Raw genomic sequence first — 21,852 nt, forward strand, 5'->3', positions numbered from 1 at the left:
TCCTTACGGTGCCTTATCCTTAAGGACGTTGACCATTACATTTTCCCATTTAATCTTATTTGCAGCCATCCTGAATAGTTCTGTGGAGGTCATATTCGTCCATTGTCGTAGGTTTTTAAGCCAAGAGTTGCGTCTTCTTCCTGGTACCCTTTTGCTATTGATTTTGCTTTAGATTATTTTCGTTAAGTTGGAGCAGTTCATACTTTTGATTTCTTACGATAAAAAAAATTGTATTTTCCGTTTTTTTCTTATAAGCATAAGCTCTGTTTCCTTGTTCACCCTCCGAAAGACTTCCGCATTTGTCGTATGGCTCATGTAGGATATTCTGGGCATTTTACAGTAGCACCGAAGTTCGAATGCTTGGATTTTTTTTGTGTTACTTCTGTCATTGTCCAGGCTTCAACCCCATAGAGGAAGATGTAGAAAACATAGCACTTATGTATTCTAGTTCTCAATGAGATATCCAGCTGGAGGTTGCATAGAACTTTTTGCATTTCGTAAAACACTGTACGTTCCTTTTCCAGATGTGTTCTTACTTCCAGTGAGTGGTACAAAGTTTCATCAAGTTTTCTTCCCAGGCACGTTATTCTTGTTACTCCTTCACTCCTTCCCGATCTTTGTTTTGTCACAGTGTGAAGGTCAATGTTTTGTCGACATTGACCTTCACACTTCTGTTTAGGTGCTTGCTAATGACCACCCTTTTTGTCTTTTTTGTGCTGAATTTCATTCCAAATTCTCTACAGGTATTTTATAAAAAACAAAAGTTAATTAATTTACATTCATTGCAGGGGATGTTTTGGTTTTTCAAGTCTGTAATGAACATGAAGATATTAAAACCATACCATTAAAGACACTCCATAAAAATTTAAACATACTGCACGACGACGATCACCAGCTAGTATTAATGGGTGCTATCGGATACACTGGTGTAGGAGGAACCAGTTTGTCTGATTTTAATGAAAATCGAGGTGTTCACTACATAACCTATACCTATCGAAGAGGAAACACATCTTGGATGGGCTTCGATGATTTACTAGAAAAATCATTTTTCGTTAAAGAAACAAAAAAAATAGCGCTCAGATTATTAATGTACATTAAAGATAAAATAAATTAAAATTAAATAAACAACACTTGCTTTAATTTTTTGGTACCTATGCTTAAATTCTTTCGCAGCTTATTATTAGCACGCATAAATGCAAAAATTATGGTCAAGTGTCTTAGTATATTCGTTTTTTAAGGACGTAGTTATTAAAAAACGATATACAAAATCTGAGCATTGGGTCACGTGCTACAGATATGTGATAATGGATATCGACAATTTAACATAGACTCTAAAGTATAAATAACTCTACAAATCAATATTGAACTGTACAGATATTCTTAATGAGCATTTAAGAAAATTATAAATGAAATATGAGTGTTGGGTACTGTGGGTTTATTATAAAACTGCAGTAGCCATCCTTGCTCGTAAGGGGATGAAGCAAAAAATCCATTTTTGGCGTAGACCTGCAGCAATTAATTAGCAAAAAAAATGCACACTTGATTTAAATCTCTAAACTGGGTATTTCCACATTTTGTGAAATTAAGGGGATGAAAATAACAGTAGGGGTTGGAGAGGGAGTGTCTGTAAATGCTTCTATACCCCACCTTTCAGTAATTAATTGGCAATAAAATATAGCGCCGCAAGCGACTCTTTATCTTCTTTCGTTCCTGAAATATTAGTGTTGGGTATTGTAGCTTAAGTATTAAACCGCAGTAGCCATTGTTGGTCGTAACGGGGATGAAGCAAACAATTCCTTTTTCGCGTAGACCTCTAACAATTAATAAGCAAAAAATACCCAATTGGTTTTAGGTCTTTAAACTGGTTATTTTCACTTTTTGTGGATTCCGAGGAATGATGATAACGGTAGGGGTTGAAGGGGTGAGTTTGTAAATTCTTGCATACCCAATCTTTCAGCAATTAATTAGCAAAAAAATATGCCGCTGGAAGCTACCCTCTATCTACCTTTGTTCCAGAAATATGAATGTTGGCTCTTCTAGCTTCATATTAAGCTAGAATAGCCACCTGTTTCTCCGAAGGGGTTGAAGCTATAAATTTGTAATTTGCGTAATAAACAAGCAATTAATTAGCAATAAAATAGGCCGCCGGAAGCGACGCTCTATCTGCTTTCGTTACTGAAACAGGAGAATTGAGTGTTGTAGTTTAAGTATTCAACCGTAGTAGCCATTGTTGCTCGTTAGGGGATGAACCAATACAATCGTTTTTGGCGTAGACGTGCAGCAGTTGCTTAGGAAAAAAATACCCACTTGGTCTTAGATTTTTAAACAGGTAATTTTCACTTTCTGTGAAATCCGTTGAGCGATGATAATGGTAGGGGTTGGAGGGGATGAGTTTGTAAATTCTGGTATACCCAATCTTTCAGCAATTAATTAGCAATAAAATATACCGCCGAAAGCTACTCTCTCTCTACTTTCTTTCCAGAAATATGCCAGAATATGAAGAAAGAAATTAAGCTAGAATAGTCACCTGTTTCTCTGAAGGGGTTGAAGCTATAAATTTGTAATTTGCGTAATAAATAAGCAATTAATTAATAATAAAATAGGCCACCAGAAGCGACGCTCTATCTGTTTTCGTTACTGAAACAGGAGAATTGAGTGTTGTAGTATTCAACCGCATTAGCCATTGTTGCTCGTTAGGGGATGAAGCAATAAAATCGTTTTTGGTGTAGACCTGCTGCAGCAGTTGCTTAGGAAAAAAATACCCACTTGGTCATAGGTTTTTAAACTAGTAATTTTGACTTTCTGTTAAATTCGGGGAATGAGAACAACGGTTGGGGTTGGAGGGGGTATGTTTGCAAATTGTTGTATACCATATCTTTCAGAAATTAATTAGCAATAAAATATGCCGCTGAAAACGACCCTCTATCTGTCTTCGTTCCTGAAATAGGAGTGTTGGGTATTGTAGCATAAGGATCAAACCGCAGTAGCCATTGATTCTCGTTAGGGGATGAAGCAAAAAATTGGTTTTTGGCGTAGACCTGCAGCTGTTAATTAGAAAAAAATTCCCACTTGGTTTTAAGTTTTTAAACTGATTATTTTCACTCTTTGTGAAATCCGTGGAACGATGATAACGGTAGGGGTTGAAGGGGGTGAGTTTGTAAATTCTGGTATACCCCATCTTTCAACAATTATTAAAAATTAAATATGCCGCCAGAAACGACCCTCTATCTGCTTTCTTTCCTGAAATAGGAGCGTTGAGTATTGTTGCCTTAAGTATTAAACCGCAGTAGCAATTTTGGCTCGTTAGGGGATGAAGCAGAAAATTCATTTTTGGCTTAGACCTGTAGCAATGAATAAGCAAAAAATACGTACTTTGTTTTAGCTTTTTAAACTGGTTATTTTCACTTTTTGTGGATTCCGGGGAATGATGATATCGGTAGGGGTTGAAGGGGGTGAGTTTGTAAATTCTTGTAAATTCAATCTTTCAGCAATTAATTAGCAATAAAATAGGCCACTGGAAGCAACTCTCTATCTACTTTCGTTCCGGATATATGAATGTTGGCCTTTCTAGCTTAATATTAAGCTGGAATGGCCACCTGTTTCTGTGAAGGGGATGAAGCAATAAATTTTTGTTTTGCGTAATAAATTAGCAATTAATTAGCAATAAAATAGGCCACCGGAAGCAACTCTCTATCTACTTTCGTTCCGGATATATGAATGTTGGCCTTTCTAGCTTAATATTAAGCTGGAATGGCCACCTGTTTCTCTGAAGGGGATGAAGCAATAAATTTTTAATTTGCGTAATAAATTAGCAATAAAATAGCAAAAAAATATGGGGTGTGTTTCATGGCTCCCTTATGAAATGGTCTTTCTAGCTTAATAGACATCAACGAGATCAGTGTCATCTGCGTAAGCTAGTAATAACTTGGGACCTTGAACCGATAGCAGTTCTGTCCTTATTTCGGCCGACCTCATGGCTTTCTCTAATACAAGGTTAAAAAGTAGTGGAGATAACGCATCACCCTGTTTGAGTCCACTGTTGATTTCAAAGCTGTCAGACAGTTTATTATTTACACGTACTTTTGATATTCCACCCTCCATACATACTTTAGTCATCCGAATGAGTTTCTTTGGTATTGAGAACTCCGCCATGGCATTCCATACTTGGCTTCTTTCTACGCTATCATATGCCTGTCGAAAGTCTATGAAGAGATTGTGTATGGGTCTGTTATACTCCCATCCCTTTTCTAGAAGCTGTCTCGGCGTGAATAGTTGATCTATTGTGGATCTCTTTGCCCTAAAACCGGCTTGACATTCTCCTAGGACATTTTCAGCATAGGGGGTTAGTCTACTAAGAATGATGTTTAGGAGGATTTTATATGCCGTGTTTAGGAGTGAAATTCTTCTATAATTCGCGCATTTTGTTTTGTCCCCTTTTTTGTGGATGGGCACTATGATGTTTTCCTTCCATCGTGCTGGTATCCTTTTTTCTAACCATATTTGTGTTATTAAGTGGTGGATTTGGCGATGTAGTGCGTCTCCACCATGTTTCAGAAGTTCTGCTGGTATCTCGTCCGTACCCGGCGCTTTCTGATTTTTCAGCTTATTTAACGCCTTTTGGGTTTTTTTAAAAGAGGGATTTTCGACGGGCATGTCCGCTGTGATATAGATCTCTTCTTTGCGCTGTTCTTCCTTTATGATGTTTAGAAGGTCCCTGAAATACCATTTCCATTCTTCTGTTAGTTCTTTATCGTCGATTATCATATGACATTGATTGTCTCTCAGTGTATGGATAGAATTGGTTCTATGTCCTCTTTTCTCAGTGGAAATTGCTTTATAGAATCCTCTGGAGCCTGGTTTGGGTCAATCTCTCTCCATAGCTTCATATTTTTTTGTTCATATTTTCTTTTCTTTGTGCGTATTATTTTTCTTGTTTCTTTTCGGCAGTCGTCGTATTCCTTTTTACTTTTGTCTGTTTGTAGTTGTATCCATGTCTTCCTTACGATTTGTCTTTTTCCAGCTGTTTCCGACATTCCTCGTCATACCATGTTTTTGCCATCTTCTGCCTACTCCTTCCAAAGATCTTGTCGGCAGTCACGAACTTGTCTAACTATATTCCTGGTATTTGATTTGGCCTAGCAGAAATTTTTTTTATCTTTAATATAATTACTCTTTATTAAGCATCGTTTTCACGCTACGTCTCATTGTACGTTTTGTGTGTCATGCAAAACGTACGACAAAACATACGTTTTGTCCAGTGTATAACAAGAAATGAAATGAATCGAAATGAAATCCAAGGTCAGATCGAAGATATGATGGGAAAAGCATAAGCGCCGGACTCCATTTGCGATTTGTAGTCGCGCGATTGTTTTGTCACGAAGATTGAACACATTGTTTGAAAAACGTTAATATGTATCTATACACTTGACAAAACGTACGTTTTGTCGTACGTTTTGCATGACATACTAAACGTACAATAAGACGTAGTGTGAAAACGACCCTTTAGAATTATAACCAATAGACTAACAAATGAAATGGACAGTTATCAGCCAGTTGAAGAAGAAAATGGGTTTCAAAAAAGGGTTTAGTACCATAGATCATGTCCTCACTATGAAAATATTGATAGAGAAGGCAAACAAATACAACCTACATAGATTTATGTTTAGCCTTTGTAGACTATGAAAAAGCGTTCGATAATGTCGAGATATGGGCGATAGAAAAAGCTCTAAATAACAGCAGAATAGACTCCAGGTACAGGCAACTCTTACATAACATACATAAAACGGCAACTATGAGAGTGGAATGGGAAAATAAAACAAACAAAACTAATCCCATAGAAATACGTAGAGGCGTAAGACAAGGAGATATAATATCTCCAAAACTCTTCACCTTAGCTCTGGAAGACGTCTTTAAAGAACTGGAATGGGAAGACATGGGTATCAACATAAACGGGAAGAATCTCAATCACCTTAGATATTGCGATGATGTTGTCCTTATTAGAACCAACCAAGAAGAACTAGCCACAATGCTGACAACTAGCACACGCATCGGAGAAGATAGGATTAAAAATAAACATGAGTAAAACCAAAATCATGACAAATACAAACGACAGAATAAATGTAAATATAAATAATGTCAATATTGCGGTTGTTGACGAATATACAGGGTGTAACAAAAATACAGGTAATAAATTTAATCACATATTTTAAGACCAAAAATAGTTTGATTGAACCTAACTTACCTTAGTACAAATGTGCACATAAAAAAATTTACAACCCTTTGAAGTTACAAAATGAAAATCGATTTTTTCCAATATATCGAAAACTATTAGAGATTTTTTATTGAAAATGGACATGTGGTATTCTTATGGCAGTAGCATCTTAAGAAAAAATTATAGTGAAATTTGGACACCCCATAAAATTTCTATGTGGGTTTTGTTCCTATAAACTCTCCCAAAGTTTTGTGTACGTTCCAATTAAATTATTATTGTAGTACCATTAGTTAAACACAATATTTTTAAAACTTTCTTGGCTCTTAGTACTTTTTCGAAAAGTCAGTTTTTATCGAGATATTTTGAATATTTGTCAAATCCACCACATAGTTGTATATGGTTAAGTACGATTATGGAGACTTAGTAATAATATGAAAATTTATGTATGATTTACATTTTTAGGTATATTTTGAAACATATTAAAAAAGAAGCCACATCTCGATAAAAGGTGCCTTCTCGAAAAAATACAAAGAGGCAAAAAACTTTTAAAAACACTGTGTTTAACTAATGGTACCGCAGTAATATTTTAATTGGAACATACACAAACAGTTGGGGGGTTTAAAAGAACAAAACCCCCATAAAATTTTTAGGTAAACATATTTAAAAATAAGCATCACCTCAATAAGAACTGCCTTATCGAAAAATACTAAGAGGCACAAAAGTTTTAAGAATATTAAATTTAACTAATGGTGCCACAATATTAATTTATTTGAGACGTACACAAAAGTTTGGGGGGGGGGGTTTAAGGGAACAAAACCCCATAAAATTTTTATGGGGTGCACAAATTTCACTATAATTTTTCTTTAAGACGTTCCTGCCATACGAATGCCACTTGTCCATTTTCAATAAAAAATCTCTAATAGTTTTCAATATATTCGAAAAAATCGATTATCATTTTGTAACTTCAAAGGGCTGTAACTTTTTTATGTGCATATTTGTACTAAGGTAAGTTAGGTTCATTCGAACTATTTTTGGTCCCAGAATATGTGATTTAATTTATGATCTGTATTTTTGTTACACCCTGTATATACCTGGGTCAAATAATCAAAGCTAATAAAGAGAACCAAACAATTGAAGTACAGAGAAGAATCCGATTGGCGTGGACAGCATTTGGAAAGTTAAGATGGATACTAAAAAGCACAAAGATACAACAGTACCTAAAAACCCGTGTATTTGACCAGTGCATCCTTCCTATCTTGACGTATGGCTCAGAAACATGGACATTAACAAAGGCCAACATAAACAAAATTGAAATAACTCAGAGAAAAATGGAAAGATCCATGTTGGGAATAAAACTTTAAGACATAAAATCAAACAAATGGATAAGAGAGGAAACAAAAGTAAAAAAATGTAACTGAACATATAACAGGGTTAAAATGGAGATTTGCGGGCCACAATACGAGACAGGAAGATAAAAGATGGAATGCTGAAATACGAAACTGGAGACCGTGGACAGGAGGAAGAGGAAAAGGAAGACCTCAGATGCGATGGAAGGACGATATTGTAAAAGCTGCAGGAACTAACTGGAAAAGCGCAGCCAAGGACAGACGGAAATGGAAAGATTTGGGGAAGGCCTATGTCCAAATTTAGATAGAAATGGGCTAAAGAAGTAGAATTTCTTCCTTGAAAGTCTATTAAGGCTTGTATATTTGAAGTTAAGTGCTTAAAAATACGTTCCAGATGCTTATTTCCAATTCTATGCAAGTTTCGTATCGCCATTTTACAGAGTTTTGCTCGGAGTTGAGTACTTTTATCTTAACAAAAAAAAAACAAAATACAATTATTTACGCCACTCTTACACTCTCCTTATCTTCTCATCTTGCCTTATCTTATTCCTTCCTCTGCTGGAACCAGCTTCTGTTTCTGTATTACCAACTTGATTCAAGCTCAGCCAATTTTGTAATTAATTTCGTATTCATTTCCGACTCTTGAAATGGCTCAGTTGTTTCAGTTTCTTTTCCCGACATTATACGTACCGAAAAGAGACTGATTTAGCGAACCTACTTGCATGGCAGCAACTTAATCAATAAATACAAATACCGTTTGATGGAGAGAATCATCTGTCTAGTACTGTCTTACTCCTCTATCTATGGAGACTGTCTCTGCCAATTGGTCATCCACTTTAATGTTGGCAGTTTGGTTGTAAATTATATATGATTCTCAAGTCTCTATACTGTCTATACTCTAATCCCGCTTCTTTCAAGACGTTTATGAGATTATCATGTTTTACTCTATCATCTTATATCCAAAAAATATAAACTTTCAAATCAAATGTCTAGTTATGCTGCTGAGCTTATCGCAATTCTTCAAGCTTTGAGGTATATTAATATCCATCACAAGAATAAGTTTATTATATTAACAGATAGCAAAAGTTCGGTAGACACAATAGTACAAACTAAATTATCAAGCACTTCATCAATAGCAATTATAAAATTTTTAGAAACAATCCAGTTACTTACGAATACAGGTAAACAAATTTCTTTGGTTTGGATTAAGGCTCATTATGGAATTAACGGAAATGAAATAGTAGATAGACTTGCCAAGGATGCTACTACAACAGGGGAAACGATAGAAGAACCATTAATGCCAGTCACTGATCTACGACAATGGTTTAAGAAAAAACAAATGGAGCAATGGCAACTGGAATATGATATCTCTCTTAAAGGTATCAGATTTCATGTTATCCAGCCAAAAATTTATAGAAAACCGTGGTTTAATGATATTACTATTACAAATCGGCACTTCATTAAACCTTAACTAGAGCAAGGAACAAACATGGTTTATATCCAGTCCACAAAAATAAACTAGGGTTGGCCACTTCCCAAAACTACACTTGCGGGGAGTTGGGTACATTATAGCATGTGATTTTCGATTGCGCAAACTTCCAGATGTTGAAACAACAGTTATATAAGAATCTACAAGCGGTAGGAGTTGCTCTCCCTACCAATTTAATTTCCATTTTATGTACACGAATTATAAATTTGTATAAAAGTGTTTATAACCACTTAAAAAATATGAAAATTGATACTTAAAAAAAATTAAAAAAATATATATAAAAAACAATAAAAACAGAATAAAAATAAAAAAAAAGAAATGAAAATTAAAAAAAAACAAAAAAACACCAAAAAAATTCACAAAAAAAAAGAAAAAAAATCACAAAGAAGGCCTAAACCTCCGAGAGGTTGAATCGGGTTTAGGTCTTGGCGCTGAAAAAAAAATATTTTAATATCAATTAGTGGTTTAGTATAAGTATTTAGTAATAGTGTTTAATATTAGTATGTATTTTTAATGTAATGTATGTAATATATGTAATTATTAAAATATAATGTATATCAGTTAAAATTAGGAAATTGTGTCTATGAAAAAGATAATAAAAAAAATTTGAGCTGGCCAATTGGTTCAAACCAAGGTCATACATCTAAACACACACACACACACACACACACACACACACACACACACACACACACACACACACACACACACACACACACACACACACACACACACACACACACACACACACACACACACACACACACACACACACACACACACACACACACACACACACATACATCTGCCTTTGTAGTCGATAAAACAAATATATACGTCACAGTTGACATCCCTTCACCTTCATATAAGCACTTGGACAGCGAATAGAGCCTCTTGGGTGCCTAAGGCATCACGGAATCCAAACTGTGTCCATGATACTTCTTGTTTTTTACAGTTTTTACATATTCTGCTGTGTATTACTTTCAAAAACGATTTAAATAAGTGGCTCATTCTGCTAATAGTTATTCTGTAGTCCTCGCATGTTTTTGCATTTAATTTTCGAGCCATCGAACCTCAGGAAACACCATATTCGACAATGTTATATAAAATCAGAATATCTGGTGTTTAGGAAAATTGTTCGCTTACTATTGTTAAGTACGATCTAAATTGAGTGGTTCCTCTAATACCGTATTTATGCATTTTTCCAACAGGAATTTGTGTAAAACACAATTAAAAGCAGTGGATAGGTCAGACAATGTCCAAGACACAATGTATAACCCCCATACAAACCATCAACTATAAATATCTCTCATAATCTTCTGTATAACTAGTGCAGTGCTACACTTTTTTTCTAAAACCCTATTGATTGAGAAGTATTTTGTGTGTTTCTAGATATTCTACCACACGAACATTTAGACTACTTTCAAAAATTTTGCCGAAATTGGAAACGATAGAGATGGGAAGATAATATCCAATTTCATCCAAAGAAAAAACCATGTAGGGATTAAACATTCCCGGAATCATTTCGTTAAGAATATATTTAGAAAGTTCCAATTACGACCCCTCGTAACTGCCACTGATGATTGTAGTCCGACGTAGTCGTTGATCTGAAGTCGACCCCGTCTCAAACATTCTACGTTGATCCTGGAATCAAGCGTAATCGAAGAGCAGCAAGGAGAGAGCGGGGACTCCGTGAAATCGGTCGGTGAACTCACTATTTTCCCTTTCGGCGAAGCGTGCACGATGCAGATCGCAACCTTCCAAAAATCATCACCGATGAGGGTTAAAGGGGGATGGGAACATCACGTGCAGCTGGACTATCTAAAAAATATCAATTCAATAGGTGGATAAAAGGGTTATGTACTATCAAATTGAGGTGAAGATAAATGCGTGATATTTTTTCTACACGAAGTAAATCATTTCATTACTATTATAATTTACATACTCACAGACAAAAATATTGCATATTTTATCTTCTATCATTATTTTTATTTATTTTTTATCTTTAAAATTTTATACAATTTTATTTAATTTTGTATTAATACTGAAAGTACGGTCGCATTTCTTGCATCTCCTTATTAGCCTCTATATAAAATATTTTAATTCTGATTTTAGTATTCTTATTTCCGTTAGTCCATATATGTTTGGTCCAAGTTAGTCGTTTGTCAAGGTGAATTCCTAGATATTTTACGTCATCCTTTTGAGGTAAAGGATGTCCATCGAGGTTAACTTGTGGACATGTACCTCTTCTTAGAGTGAATGTAATGTGTGTGGATTTAAGGGGTTTACTCTAATTCTCCAGAGATTAAGCCATTCATTTGTTTTGTTCAGATGTAGTTGCAGTCTCTCTGATGCTATTATTGGATTACCATGAGAGGCCAGGAAAGCAGTATCATCTGCGAATGTTGCAAGTGTTAGTTCGTTGCTTGTTGGCAAGTCAGCAGTATATATCAGGTATAGGATCGATCCGAGGACACTACCCTGAGGTACACCAGATAGGATGGGGTAGAGTTTTGTATAGGCTTCATTATATTTGACTAGATATCTCCTTTGCGTAAGTTATGATTGAAGCAGTTTGAAGTAAGTTTAAGGTAGGTTTTTCTTTAATTTGTACAGAAGTCCTGTGTGCCACACCTTGTCAAAAGCTTGAGAGGCGTCTAAAAAGGCTGCGGTGCAGTATTGCTTGTTTTCGAGACTAGTTCTTATTGTTGTGTACAGTCTGTGAACTTGTTCTATTGTACTATGTTGATTGCGAAATCCGAATTGATGGTCAGGTTTGAGACTCTTTTCTTCTAATATTGGTTTGATTTTTCTTAACAAAATTTTTCAAACACCTTAGAGATGACTGGGAGTAGACTTATCGGTCGGTATGAGTTGACATCTTTTGGATCTTTTCTAGGTTTTTGAATGAGTATAATCTGTACCCCTTTCAACAATCTGTGCCCCAACAATCAACAAGCGAAGAGATTGAAGCGATATGATCCCTTGGACCTACTTAACCGATACTGTCAGAGCCAACAGCAGAGGAAGCTACGCCTTCAACAGCGTCCAGTCATTGTGTTCTGTGCCAGTTTTAGTTTTCGTGCTCGCGTTTCAGTGTATGTGCGCATCTCACCGGTAAGAAAGCTAATGCGTGTGTGTCGTGATGCTTTGGTCACTGGACCTTACATCTCTCGGTCATTTTAAAGACAAATAATTTTACTTATTGTTTTCATTGTAAAACAGATTGTAAAAACATCTTGGATGTTAATAAAAAAAATTTCTTTAGTAATAATTTGAATTTGTTTTCTTGTTCTTCTATGTTATGGGGTGTTCTTTTGGATATTTTACCCATATCTTCTTCTGTTTTTCATTGACTTTCGTTTGAAGAGTACTCTTCTGAGTTCGACTGCATTTTAATTACCTATTCCTAAATCTTTGTATTAACAGTTCTTTCTAAATTGTGCCTTAATACATACACCGCGTTAAGAGCCACCTCCAGATCGACCCTTCAGAGATCATACTCCTCTCACTGTTGTTAAAATTTATTGAATTTTAAAATTTAAGTTCATTACTTCTATCTTTTAAATGACTTATCCCACCTCTATTTTTTAAAAGGCTTATCAGTTTCAATTATTTTTATAAGTGTTTATATTTTGAATGTTTAGGTTAATCATATGATATATTGTAAGCGTCTTTACGGTAATATAATCATCTAATCCTTGTTTTGCTCTTTCCATGCGATTCGGCTACCTGATTTCACTGGACACCACTGCGTTTAAAAATGTTTTTCCTAAGAGCCCAAAAATTGAGTGATAGCGATGTTCCTCTTCTGTTCTTAACGTGCCCTATCAAGTCCCCTTGACGTTGGCGATTAAGATGGTGAAACTGTCTGTCTCGAACTATTCTATATAGTCCACTCCCTGATATTCTTCAACCAAGGGGCCTGTTTTCTACCAATTCCGCTACGTCGTTCGATTTTGCTTTTCATAATAAGTTGAAGAATATTATATCGGTCTCCCCTTACTACGTGTCCAAAATAGGCCATCTTTCTACTTTTGATGTTATCAAGCAGCTCGCGAGCACCATTTACTCTCTTAAGGACAGCCACATTTGTCAGCATAGCCGTCTATGGTATTTTTAGTGTACGTCTGTGCAGCCACATTTCAAAGGCCTCCAAACGATTAATGGTGGATATTTTTAGTGTTCATGCTTCGACACTGTATAACAGGACTGACTAAATGTAACATTCAATCAGGTGCTTTCGAAGTTGAAGTTGCAAGTTATCATGACCTCAAGATGTTCCTCACTAATGCTAAATTAATATGTTTGATAAAGTAAATGAAAAATATATACCTTGGGTATTGTTACTCACGTATATAAAAATATCAGTAAAGTAGCACTTACGATGCCAGTAAATAGACACGAAAGTGTTTAAAAAGGATAGTTACCAATTTTGCCAAAGTTTCCTTTCTAATTACAGCTACAACTAGTTTGTGCTATTAATCTTAATAGAAAACAAGTGAACGATGTTGTAAACGTCTAATTCTGGTTATTACTTGCCTAGAGACATTAACGAGATTAACAGGTGGATCTAAGGAATCTCTCTCTCAATAAATTAAATTTATGGTTTAATATTGTTATTGAGAGTTCAATATTCAACTATAGCTTGCCGATACGATGTACATAAAGAATTTAGATGAACTATAATTTTGAATTTATTTTTAGATTATTTTTGTAAAGGAACTCTAATTTATGATGATTTTCCTTTTTTTCTCCTGTCAAATTATTACGTTGAACGTTTACAGTGCAGTCTTCAGGGTAGATGAGGTGGTTTTTATCTAATATTCTTGATACTTTTCAATGGTTCACGGAACAGGAAACTATTAATTGGGATTTTTTGTTGTTATTATATTATTATATGCTTACTTCTTTCGATGTTTCTAGTTTTAGCAAATTTTTGGACTTATATGTAGCATGAATATCAACATGTGAAGCTAAAGTTAGAGATTTATTTCTAAACTTCTGTATGTATCTTCTTTTACTTTTACTTAATCGTCTTCGATTTAGTCGTCAGTCATATACCAAGGCTTTAGCTGAGGGGTAATACGATAAGGAATGCCGCCTTGGAATTTTTCTACTATTTAATACAATAATAAAGTCAAAGAGCAAGCAATATTTATCTTTCAGATACATAAGAAACTGCTTCTTCTTTCTCTTAGATTAGGATTAAGTCCTGTTAATTTTCTTATCGTACATTCTACTGATGTGGCCTCTCTCATTTTGTTACTGTCTAGCCCAACTTACGAAATCCCGGACTATTCCGGGACTAAGAGTGTAACCAGCAATAGATCTTACGGTGCTCATTTCAGTTATCATTAGGAGCTTCTTAATTGTAGGTGATTCCCCTCTGATCTCGATAGGATTGCTGGTCTTACGCGGGCCTTCTATTTTCTCACCTTATTTTTTATGTTCATGTGCTTATTTCTCAACATAATGTCACGTAGGTATCTAGATATCATTTCTGCTCCGTTAGTCTGTGAGTTACTCCTATATTTGAAATTCATAACTTGCTGAACACGTTGTTTGCTTGCCGATAGTCTAAATCTATTTGTATTTTGATGTAAAGTGAAGTTGTAGTTCTCTGTGAATGGTGATTGATCTCACCGATCACGAAATTAAATTCCAATTATTCCTAAAGCGGAATAATTAAAACGATCGAAAACATCTACCAGAACGACACAATAAAAGTAAAAGTGTACGATGAATTAACTGACCCAATTGAAGCCGGCAATGGGATAAGACAAGGGGATTCCTTGATCCCTTTATTGTTCAACCTGATCATGGACGAAATAATAAAAAAAGTAATAACTAAAAAAGGATACCAAATGGGAGAAAAACAACTTGAAATAATCTGCTTAGCGGACGATGCAATACTAATCTCTCAAAGTGAAGATGATTTACAACGTATGCTGCACCAATTCAACATAATCGCCAGATAATTTAACATGTTAATTACCTCACAAAAGACAAAATGCATAGTTATACCAGCAGATCCAATAAGATGTAAATTGGAGCTGGGAGGTCAGATAATAGAACAAGTGATGGAGTTTAAATACCTAGGCATCACACTATCTACATAGCTACGGAAGGTTCGAAACAGAAGTGGAAGATCAAGTGAATAGGGCAAACAGAGCCGCAGGTTGCCTGAATGACACAATATGGAGAAATAATAATATCGAAAAAGAAATGAAAGGCAGAATTTACAAAACAGTCATCAGACCAATAATGACATACGCGGCAGAATCACGACCCGACACAGAGAGGACAAAAATATTGCTCGAAACAGCGGAGATGAAAACCCATCAAAAAATCGATGGTAGGACTCTATGGGACAGAGCTAGAAGTACAGATATACGACGGAGATGCAAGGTGTATAACATTAATAACTGGGTAAGAAACAGAAGAATAGAATGGAATGACCACACAAGCTGAACGACAATAAATAGGATAGTCAGGACAGCGAGGGACGGTTCCCCAATAGGAAGACGATCAGTGGGAAGACCACGAAAACGATGGAACGACAACTTACTGGAGGCACATTGATTGAAAAAACGGACAGAGTCATGTCTATACAAAAAGAAGAAGAAGATCACCAAATTGAAGCGAATTATACTAAAGCTATATGGCCCTGTCTTGTTACTGTCTACATATGTATTTTCTTAGTTAGACGATTTTCTGCTCTTATAAAAGTCATGTTGTTGGCGTTCATTTCTTCGCTGAATCATCCTGCACGTCTTGCTCTGCAAACACCTTAAAAGGTCTAAGAAATAATTGTAAGTAGTTTTGTTCAATTCAATTGCTTTTTCCACTATCTGAAGAATAGTGAATATCGCATCGATCATTGACCTGTTTCTTTGGAAGCTCGGCTGTTTGTCACATATTCCGATTTTTTTCGTTTCTTCTAGCTTTTGTTTGTCATGCAGGCAGCAACAATGCTACATCGTCCACGTATCGTATGATTTGCGTAGAATTTTGAATAGTTTTTATATTCAGCTCTGTGTCTCTGATTATTTCCTCATGTTAAATGGCGCCATTAAGAGACTATCTCCTTGACCTATGCCACGTGTTTTAACGTTTACTGATGTATCCATCATTGTCACTCTTGTCTTATTAGCTTTGCTGGCATTTCGATTCTTTTCATTTCTTTTAATAATTGTTGTCTGTATTGTCAAAAGCCTGTTAGCCAAGTCGATGAACAATATTTGGTGCTATGTCCTCTCGTAGCTTTTTTCGATTGTTTGTGTTAGTACTTGTATTGCAGGTTCCTTATGATTTTTCTCAGGATCTTATACGTTGTCTTTAGCAAACATAATAGTTCCAGAGTTTTTTCACTTAGTTGGATCCCCTTGTTAAAAGTTGATGTGATGTGTCCGTTTCTCTATTCTAAAAACATGCTTTCGTCGTTTTAAATTTTGACATTAGTTTGTACATCCGTTTTAGCAGCTCCTCTCCTTTGTTCATGATTATTTCGTTATTTAAAAAAATAATTATTTATTATTGCTTAATATGAATCCCCTCTAGAGATAGGTATTGGAAGGTGACGAAGAATATTATTTAAAATTAGACGCGAAGTATTGGAAGATATATTTCGAGCAGACCATGACAGCGTAAAATAATAAAGCACATTTTAAAATAAAATTTTTTAATTTATAAGTGTTTTGCAACATCCACCTTTGAAAATTTTTTAATTTCTACTAATCCTGCTCTAAATGATGTTGTACATTTTTATCAATTTGTATCACAATGTCTGCCAAATTGAGCTTATTCAGTGTATGTAGACACGAACCTTCTTAACTTATATGAACCCTCAATAAATATTTCAGGTTAAAATCTATTCCAAGGTAAATGATATACTTTTACCTGCCCCTCCTTGAAGGGAGTGACTATTACGATTGTCAGGACACTCACTTTATGATCTCTTATTTGACGTCCGTAGAGGTGTGTCTACATTACTATTCAATTCGTGGGGTGTGTTATTGTGAAGTCCGACACAGACATTATAATTTTCTATTTCTGTATACTACTTTCCTAATCTTTTGTTACTTACTTAATTTCTTATTTATTAGAAATGCCAAAAAAAATATACAGTCGACCCGCTTATTGGAATAGCCGTCGTGCCAAGAAAAAGTATTTACTAGGGATATTCTAATATACGATCATAACACACACCCAAACTTATATGGAATCACCATGTATTTTAAAGTAATATTTATTTCTTTTGAAAAACTTGTTACTGTTGCGAAGGATAAAGCTTTTTATTGAAAATAAACAAATATATAAGACAATCCGATAGTACAGCTAGGTACGGTATAGGTTATTTGCTTGAGTTGCAAATTGAACGAAAATAAATAAACTAACTTTTGCGCCCAAAAACGAAAATATGGCCTTATGTGGGGTTATAGAACTTACAACGAGGAAAGAAAGGTCTTGTGGAGAAAGTATGTATTGTTTTCAGAGGGACATAGCTGTAGAGCTAGGCGTAATACAGGGCGTTCTGTCCAAAACCTATGCTAGGTAACAGGAACTAGGAAAGCTCAAAAATAAAGCAAGGGAAAGTCGTCAAAAGTAATAACGGCTCTCCAAGATCGTTTAGTTGTCCAATTAGCTGGAAGACATCCAACCGTTTCTCACCTGCAGCTCCAAAGGCAGCTTTTGGAAGCTACAGGTGTAACTGTTTCAGTTGAAAAGATAAGAAGAAGAGTTCGTACCAAGAAGTATACAGCAGGAGACAGTTATGGGTTCCCAAGTTATCCAGGCAGCACAAGATTAATTGCCTAAATTGTTGACTTCACCACCAAAACTGGAACATTGGGAATTGACAAAATGTGCTATTTTCAAAAAATGTCAGGATTTGTGTAAAATCAGATGACCCATGAAATCGTGTACTTAGAGGTAGAGGAAGACAAGCAAGAACGAAAACTGTCAGATCTGTTCAAAAATAAACAAGTGGAAGTGTAAATTGTGATCCGCAAAAAACTCCTTTAATTTTCATACAATTAACTTTAACTCCTCACAGGTATGTTGATAACCTGTAGTCAGGCTCGGGAGAGGTGCAGCAGGAGAAAATTTAATTTTATTACATGATAATGGACCTCTACATACCATTAGAGTGACTACAGACATAATTGAAGCAGAAGGTATCCCTTGTTTGGAGTGGCCTGCTTGCTCACCCGAGCTTAATTCTATAGAGTGTTTGTGGGATATGCTTAAAAGAAAAATTAGAGCTCGCCGGGATAATCCACAAAACACCGCACGACTAGTACAAGCTGCTCTTGAAGGATGGAGCAACCTACAACAAAATGTTGATAATTTGATTAGCAGCGTGCCCACGCAAACTGAAGCTTGCATAAGGACTAGAGGTGATAACACTGACTACCACAAAATACAAAAAAATAAATAAAAACAATTTAAACATTATTCGTTTTACATTGAAATTTTGTATGCTATTGACTTTAAAACAACTACTTTCAATTTGTTTGTTAAATGCTTTATTGTTTTATTTAATTGTTATGCATTTGTTATTAAATTGCTTTAAAATAAATATTGTTTGACTTCGTGCGTTCGTTTTTTCAAAATTCGCACGAAATAGTAAGAAATATCAGATGATTCCATATAAGTTTGGGTGTGTGTATGCCTAGTAAAAACGTTTTGGGACCTTAAATTTCTATTCCTTAAACCGGGATATTCCTTTAACCGGTATTCTAGTAAGCGGGTTCGACTGTATCAGCTTCTACCTAAGAGGGAGAAATAAAAAAGGCAGTTAAAAAATAAGTTTAAAATTATATAGAACATTCCACTAGTAACACGCGTCTAGACATATTTTATCTTTTATCTCCTTGCTAGGTATACCCCTTTAACAAAATGAGCGCCAACTTCAAAAGCTACAACATACCCCTAGATACAAAAATGAGACATTTGAGATGTAAGGTTTTCTCTGTATAATTGTACGGAGCGGAGGAATGGACGCTTAGAGACACCACTATTAAAAACTTGAATGAGATGTGGCTTTATAGAAGATTATTGAGAATATCATGGACAGCAAGGATCATAAACAAGGAAGTTCTAGGAAGAATCAAGAAGGAACCGGAGATTGTATTTACCATCAAACGCATACAATTGCAGTATCTGCGACACGTTATAAAAAGTCAGCACCATTACTCCCTGCAGCAATCCATATTGCAGGGTAAAGTTAAAGGTAAGCGAGGACCCGGTAGAAGAAGAATATCATGGCTGCGGAATTTGAGAACATGGTTTAAGGAAACCTCAACGGAACTGTTTCGAGCTGCAGTGAGCAAGGTTATGAATGCCAATATGATTTCCAACATCCAAAACGGATAGGAACCAGAAAAAGAAGGTAGATCAGGGTATTTAGGAAAGAATAAATCTATTATTAAATACAGCACCTAGAAACTTACAACTATTTGCATACTCTGACCAGGTGCTTCGGGGGTCAGTTCTGATCAAGGTTGGTAGATATTCGGTAGGTTGTCTCGTAACTATAGACCAATTAAATGCTAGCTTTTTAAAGGCGGGAATACGTCATCCGTACGACAATTTTAAAATTGTCATAAGTTTCAATGCTAATAGAAGGTTCAAAAACTTAGATTTTGCAATATATTGTGGGCTTTTTTTGGGTATAGGTATATTAAGTGGTTCTTATATTGGTAATTATATCAATTTTTCTCTTAAAAATCAATAGTCTGCTGATAAAAAACTAGCATTGATTAAACACTTATTAGGCGTGTTTTAAATGGAGAAAACAGTTTAATTCGCACAAAAACTAAAAAAAATAGAAGAAAAAGTTTAAAAGCAAAGCCCATTTACCTTTATAACAACATTTCATTAGCCATTGTTTGATAATGTTAAGGTATTTGAGCAATGTAAAAAACACCATTTTGTTTCCATCTGGTTCAGGAATTTTGGAGTTGCTTTTACATTATAGCTATGCTACAAAAGTTACCGCCACTCATCTAAAAAATATTTCATTATTATAACATACAAAACTACATGTTATAATTATTATTGTTAAACTAACCTTTATATCACAGCTACGAAAAGACACTTCACAAGTCATTATTGTCTTTGTATAGTACCCAAATAAGTATTTTATAGTAATATTGTCCTCATATACTTAAGAGCACACAGTAGCGATCAACAGGTAGCAACAAACGCGGTCCAAGATTTTGAAAGTTCTGCGAACTTTCAAAATTGAGGCAACAGTGCATCGGTAATTCGATACTGACAGTGACGTTTATACTATCAAAAACAATAATTTTTACACACATAGGCGCGAAATGTTGCCAAGTCAGTGACGTTCGATTTCTTGTTATAAAAAAATTGATTTTTAGTAGTTCCAATGTGACACAAAATCTAGGCATGGGATAAAAAAGTTTACTTGAAGGAAGTGTATTTTTTGTCTTTCTTAATGGCGGTACAGGCTCCTTTTTTCAATATTTTATTTAGTTATAGAGTAATTTCCACATACTAACATATTTCTGAAATTGGGCTCTGTACCGCCATTCTTTATTATATTACGAATATGTGTACCAAATATCTCGACAAAATATTCAAAATTAGAGCCACAATCTTGGAACGCGTTTGTTGCTACCTGTTGATCGCTACTGTTTGCTCTTAAAAACTCAACAAATATTAAACAAATAAATTATATTATAGGAAAATTCTACAAAAATATAGGGAAGTATAACCACAAACTACTGCCAAATTTGACTTTATCGTACAATTGACATAGTCATTCCCCTCCCCCTCACTTCCGCCCACATAGTTACTAGACAACCTACTCCCTATCTATGAACCTTGGGTTTTGATGGCGTATTCATTTGAATGCATTTCATATACTGAATTATGCATTTCCACCCATCTTCTATTGTAGACTTTTTTCTTTCTCTGCATCCAAGGACTTTCATTAAATATGGCTATGAATGGTGAATCCATTTAGAGAACTAATCTTGACCAACTAGAAAATATAATCAAATATAATTCTTACTAATCAACCAAAGTGTTAAAAAACAAATTGAATGAAATTATACCATTAGCAGAAGAACAACAAGGTTTTAGGTCGGGAAGGTCATGCACTGACGCTATATTTATATTGAGGAAAGTTCAAGAGAAATCGCTGGAATACAACAAAGCATTTTGACAGGGTCACATTAAAGGACGTTATCCATTTGTTATACTCGAGAGAGGTACCTCTAGGAATATTTAAAACGATCAAAAACATCTACCAGAACAACACAGTAAAAGTGGAATATGAATTAACTGACCCAATTGAAGCCAACAATGTGATAAGACAGGAGGATTCCTTGAGTCCTTTAGTGTTCAATCTGACCACGGACGAAATAATAAAAAAGTAAGAACTAAAAAACGATACCAAATAGGAGAAAAACAACTTAAAATAATCTGCGATGCAGATGATGCAATACTAATCTCTGAAAGTGAAGATGATTTACAACGTATGCTGCACCAATTTAACATAACTGCCAGAAAATTTAACATGTTAATTTCCCCAAAAAAGACAAAATGTATGGTTATAACAGCAGATGCAATAAGATGTAAATTGAAGCTGGAAGGTCAGATAATAGAACAAGTGATGGAGTTTAAATACCTAGGCATCGCACTATCTAACTACGGAAGGCTCGAAATAGAAGTGGAAGATCAAGTGAATAGAGCAAACAGAGCCGCAGATTGTCTGAATGACACAATAAGGAGAAATAATAAAAATATCGGAAAAGAAATGAATGGCAGAA

The sequence above is a fragment of the Diabrotica virgifera genome, chromosome 4 (genome assembly GCF_917563875.1).
Source record: "Diabrotica virgifera virgifera chromosome 4, PGI_DIABVI_V3a".
Lineage (NCBI taxonomy): Eukaryota > Metazoa > Arthropoda > Insecta > Coleoptera > Chrysomelidae > Diabrotica > Diabrotica virgifera.